Source organism: Trichechus manatus, unplaced genomic scaffold (genome assembly GCF_000243295.1).
Source record: "Trichechus manatus latirostris isolate Lorelei unplaced genomic scaffold, TriManLat1.0 scaffold00048, whole genome shotgun sequence".
NCBI lineage: Eukaryota > Metazoa > Chordata > Mammalia > Sirenia > Trichechidae > Trichechus > Trichechus manatus.
This window is the reverse complement of record NW_004443984.1, coordinates 8,024,379-8,030,010: the sequence shown is the minus strand read 5'-3', so window position 1 is coordinate 8,030,010 and position 5,632 is coordinate 8,024,379.

The window sequence follows — 5,632 nt, the reverse complement described above, 5'->3', positions numbered from 1 at the left end:
ACTTCTGATTCAGCTGCTTACCAGCTGGGTAACCTTGGACTGAATGCTTCAGTGTGCTATTAATTAGACAAACATTCACGGAAGGCATGTTGAGAACAAGCTTTGGTCCCTGCCATTAGCGGGGAGGGGAAGTAAAACAAATAGTAAGATCCCCTTCCCAGCCTTGGGGGAGAGGTTTGGAGTACTTGGGAAAAGGCTTACCAGAAGCAGTAACCCCTAAGCCCTCCCTTAAAAGATGAATAGGACCTTACCAGGATAGAAGCAAGTCACCATTCTAGACAAAGGGAGCCACAACCAGCCAAGGCACAGAGGAGAGAGAAACCCCTTGATGTGTGAGGGCCACTGCAAACGGTTATCTGTTGGGAGTCAGGGATTGGTGAAAGAGAAGGCTTGAGAGGCAGACCAAAACCTTGTATAAATACAAATACTCCAAAAGGTTTAAAGCTGGTGAGAGATAAAATGGAAATTTGCATTTTGTTTAGGTTTTTCAGTCTGAGCCAAGGCTAGAGGCAGAGAAACCTTTTACAAGACTATTGCAGTAATACAGGCAGAGGATAACAAAGGCTTGAACTGGGACAGTGTAATAGGTATAGAGGGAGAGGGCAACCTTGAGAGAGACTGAGAATTGCTAGAACTTGATGATGTTAATCTGACCAATGTTTATTCACCTTTCTGTTCTTTGACCTTCAAGTCTGAGTCATAGCCCTTTCCTCAATGCCACATTTCCCAGTGTCATCCATTGCTAAACTTGGCACGTGATGAAATTGTGAATGTTACTCACTGTGGTGTCACTACCATATGCCAGTTTTCTAACTTGGATAATTAATAGAACTGCTACCAAGTGAAGTAGAAACTTCAGAAAGGGGAGCAGGTTTAGAAGGGAGATGATAATTTAATTTTGAATATACTGCATTTCAGGTGCATCAGGGATATTGGTGATAGGCCAGCAGACAGTAGTCTGAATCTTGAGGGATGTATTGATCCGGTATCATGAATTTTTCAATCCCTACTAGATCATTTTCATCAGCAATACAAATATGCTGTAATTTCTCCGAAGTTAAAAAAAAAAAAAAAAACCTCTCGACCTCTATACCCCCCTCCAGCTACTGTCACATTTCTCTGCTCCCATTTATAGCAAAACTAGAAAGAGTAGTCTATACTCTTCTCTAATTCTTCTCCTCCTATTCCCTCTTGAGCCCATTCCCAAATGAGGCTTTCATTTCCATCACCTCCCAAAACCACTTATGTGAAAATCACCAATGGTAAGCTCACACACTATCTTACTTGACTTATCAGCAGCAGTTGACCCAGTTAATCAGTCCCTGCGTCTCTTAACTTGCAGAACAACACATTCTCCTAGTTTTCCCATTATTCACTGGTCATTCCTTTTCGGTGACGTTTGCTGTTCTTTCTCATCTCTAGCCTGTAAACGTGAGTGATGTAAGATTCAGTCCTTGAACCTCTTCTCTATCTACATTTACTCCTTGGGTGATTTCATCTTTTCCTATGGCTTTAAATACCATCTCTGTATTGATGGCTTCCAAATTCTGCAAATGTGCTGCAAAATACCTCTTTAAAGTGTTATAAAACAAAGATATCACTTTGATGACTAAGGTGCACCAGACCCAAGCCATGATATTTTCAATTGCCTCATGTACATGAGAAAACTGGATGAAAAAAAAAGGAAGACCAAAGGAGAAATGACGCATTTGAATTATGGTGTTGATGAAGGCATGGACTGCCAGAAGAATGAACAAATCTGTCTTGGAAGAAGTACAGCCAGAATTTTCCTCAGAAGCAAGGATGACAAGACTTCATCTCAAGTACTTTGGACATGTTATCAGGAGGGACCAGTCCCTGAAAAAGGACATCATGCTTGGTAGAGGATCAGTGAAAAAGAGGAAGACCCTCAGTGAGATGGAATGACACAGTGGCTGCAACAATGCACTCGAACATACCCATTATTTTAAGAGGGGCACGGGACCAAGCAACATTTGGTCTGTTATATATAGGATCTAGTAAAAGAGTAAAGTCTTTGAGTCTATTGAAAGCAAAAGTAAAAAGTTTTATTGAGGGAATATAATGATTCGAATCAGGCAGCATTCAGGAAGAATTTCCAAAATGTTCTGTCTTTCTGGAGACAAAGTGGAGCTTTCGTACACACAGTTAGGCACAGCTAATCCTACAAACATTTCAAAAACAACTCTTTCTTCATATCAGTTAATCTTCTCTCCTTCCAGAAGACCATTTGCACAAACCATTCTTTCCGAGGACTTTGCATTTGTGTCACGTGCATCCTGGAACATTCTAAGCACATACTTCACTTTTCTGTCTCCCCTGCTTACTCAGCGTGATCTGCATTAACCCTTTATTGAGAGCCTAGTCATCAGTCATATTGGCTTTGCTGAGAGCATTAGTTTGATTTTAGAAACTCCTTATCACTCCCTCTTTTTCATTAAGAATTTCCATAGAAATTCTTAGATCACAAAGACCACTATAAGAGTGCTTTCTTCTGCATGGTCTTTCAGTTGTGCTGTAACATAGATGGCTGCTTTCAAGCCTTAAAGATCCCAGGTGCTACTTATGCTTTTATTCAGTAGCTGGGCACCATCTAATATCTTCACCATGCCATTGCTTAGTCACTCTGTTTCTTGTGGTCTGATGGTAGGGGGAACCTAGGGTAAATACACCAAATTCTTTAGAGAAATATCTCATCAATACATAAAGTGATGGAGTGCTAGGGCACAAGCATGAATGTTCTAAAAACTTAAGTCTCTTCAAGATAAAAAAATCCTTTGCATAACTTTGAGTCTGATGCTATGACTGCAAAAGTTAGATACATAATGCATAATGCATTTAACAAGTCCTATAACTAACATTTAGAGCTCGGCTGATAACCAAAAGGTTGGCAGTTCAAATCCACCAGCTGCTCCTTAGAAACCCTATGAGGCAGTTCTACTCTCGACAGCAACAAGTTTGGTTTTTTGGCTTATAACTATCATTATAATGATCAAAAGAATTAATCCAGTTTGTAATAATGAGCGTAACTAAGAACCAGTGCCTTTGGGTAACTGTCATGGATTGAATCGTGTCCCCCAAAAATGTCTGTCAGCTTGATTGGGTCATGATTCCCAGTATTGTATGATTGTGTAATCTGATGTGATTTCCTTATGTGTTGTAAACTCTATCACTATGATGGTTATATGTGATCTCCTTACGTGTTGTAAACTCTGTCACTATGGTGAGGTCATACTGATGATGTCTGCAAGATTAGATAGTGTCTTAATCCAATCTCTTTTGAGATATAAGAGAAGTGAGCAGAGACACATGGGAACCTCATACCACCAAGAAAGCAGTGCCGGGAGCAGAGTGCGTCCTTTGGACCTGAGGTTCCTGTGCTGAGATGCTCCCAGACCAAGGGAAGACTGATGCATCACAAGGAACTTCCAGACACAGACTTTTCTCCAGAGCTGACAGAGAGAGAAAGCCTTCTCCTGGAGCTGATGCCCTGAATTTGGACTTATAGCCTACTGGACTATGAGAGAATAAACTTCTCTTTGTAAAGCCATCCACTTGTGGTATTTCTATTGGAGCAGCACTAGATGACTAAGACAGTAACCAACTAAAGACATTAAAAAAGTAGAAGAAATTACTAGAAAGAGAAGTATAAAACTTAAATGGACCTTCATATTGAATAAAATTATTTAGAAACAAGACTACAAGTATGGAGTAATACTAACAGCATAAGGATAGCTACAATTATAAAGTCCACAAAGTTCAGCAAGATGTGTGGATTCTTGTTCTGTGAATTTGGGATTAGCTCTCTACCTCAGATGTCTGCTTCTGGCCTCTGGAGCATCTCAGGGTAATTTTTAGTTTCCCGGAGGGCTGGCTGGTTTACAGAGGCAGCTTGGCCTTTTTTCAGTTGTGATAGATGGATCTAAGGTTTGACTCCTTCTAGTTTTGGTGGCACACAGGTTGGTGAGGAAGACTAGGTCCCTTTCAATGGGGTTCTAATTGGTCCTTTAATCTGTCTTTTCTTTTATACATATATACATATGTGTGTGTGTATATCTATATATATATATATAGTCTACGTTAAAGTTAGGCAGATTTTGGGAGTCTGGCTTTTGGTCATCAAAGGCTTCTTTATTTTTTTTTAATCTAATATGCTTTTTTCTTTTCTTTTTTTTATTATTGTAGTTTAAATGAAGTTTACATTTCAAGTTAGTCTCCCTTACAAAATTTTGTACATACATTGTTATGTGACCCTAATTGCTCAACCCATTCTGTGACAGCACACTCCTCCTTTCCACCCCTGACTCCTCATGTCCATTCAACCAGCTACTAACCCTCTCAGCCTTCCCATCTCACCTCTGGACAGAAGCTGCCCCTTTGGTCTCTTGTATCTACTTGAGCTAAGAGGCACACGCCTCACGAGTATCGCTGTATGTCCCACAGTCCAGTCCAATCCCTGTCTGAAGAGTTGGCCTCGGAAATTGCTTTGGTTCTGGGCTGATAGAGAGTCAAGGGGCCATGCCTTCCGGGGCACCTCCAGTCTCAGTCAGGCCATTAAGTCTGGTCTTCTTACTAGAATTTGAGTTCTGCACCCCATCCTTCTTCTGCTTCATCAGGGACCCTCTGTTGTGTTCTCTGTCAGGACGTACATAGGTGGTAGCCGGGCACCATCTAGTTCTTCTGGTCTCAGGCTGATGAAGTCTCTGGTTTATGCCCTTTCTGTCTCCTGGGCTAATACTTTCCTTGTGTCTTTGGTGTTCTTCATTCTTCTTTACTCCAAGTGGTTGGGACCAATTGATGCATCTTAGATGGCTGCTTGCAAGCTTTTAAGATCCCAGATGCCACTTACCAAAGTAGGATGCAGAAGATTTTCTTAATAAACTTTGTTATGCCAGTTGACCTAGATGTCCCCTGAAAGCATGGTCCCCAGACCCCTACCCCTGCTACTCCGTCTCTCAAAGTATTTGATTGTATTCAGGAAACTTCTTAGCTTTGGTTTAGTCCAGTTGTGCTGACTTCCCCTGGAGTGTGTACTGTCCTTCCCTTCGCCTAAGATGATTCTTATCTACTATTTAGTTAGTAAATAAACCTCACCCTCCCTCCCAACCCTCGTAACCATCAAAGAATGTTTTCTTCTGTGTTTAAACCTTTTCTTGAGTTCTTATAATAGTGGTCTTATACAGTATTTGTCCTTCTGTGACTGACCAAATTCACTCAGCATAATAAGCTCCAGCTTCCTCCATGTTATACGATGTTTCACCACTTCATTGTTGTTCTTTATCATTGCGTAATATTTCATTGTGTGGCTATACCATAATTTGTTTATCCATTCGTCCATTGATGGGCACCTAGGTTGTTACCACCTTTTTGCTATTGTGAACAGTGCTGCAGTGACCATGGGTGTGCATATATCTATTCGTGAGATGGCTCTTATTTCTCTAAGATATATTCCAAGGAGCAGGATAGCTGGATCGTATGGTACTTCTATTTCTAGGTTTTTAAGGAAGTGCCAAATCGATTTCCAAAGTGGTTGTACCATTTTACATTCCCACCAACCGTGTGTAAGTGTTCCAGTCTCTCCACAACCTCTCCAGCATTTATTATTTTGTGTTTT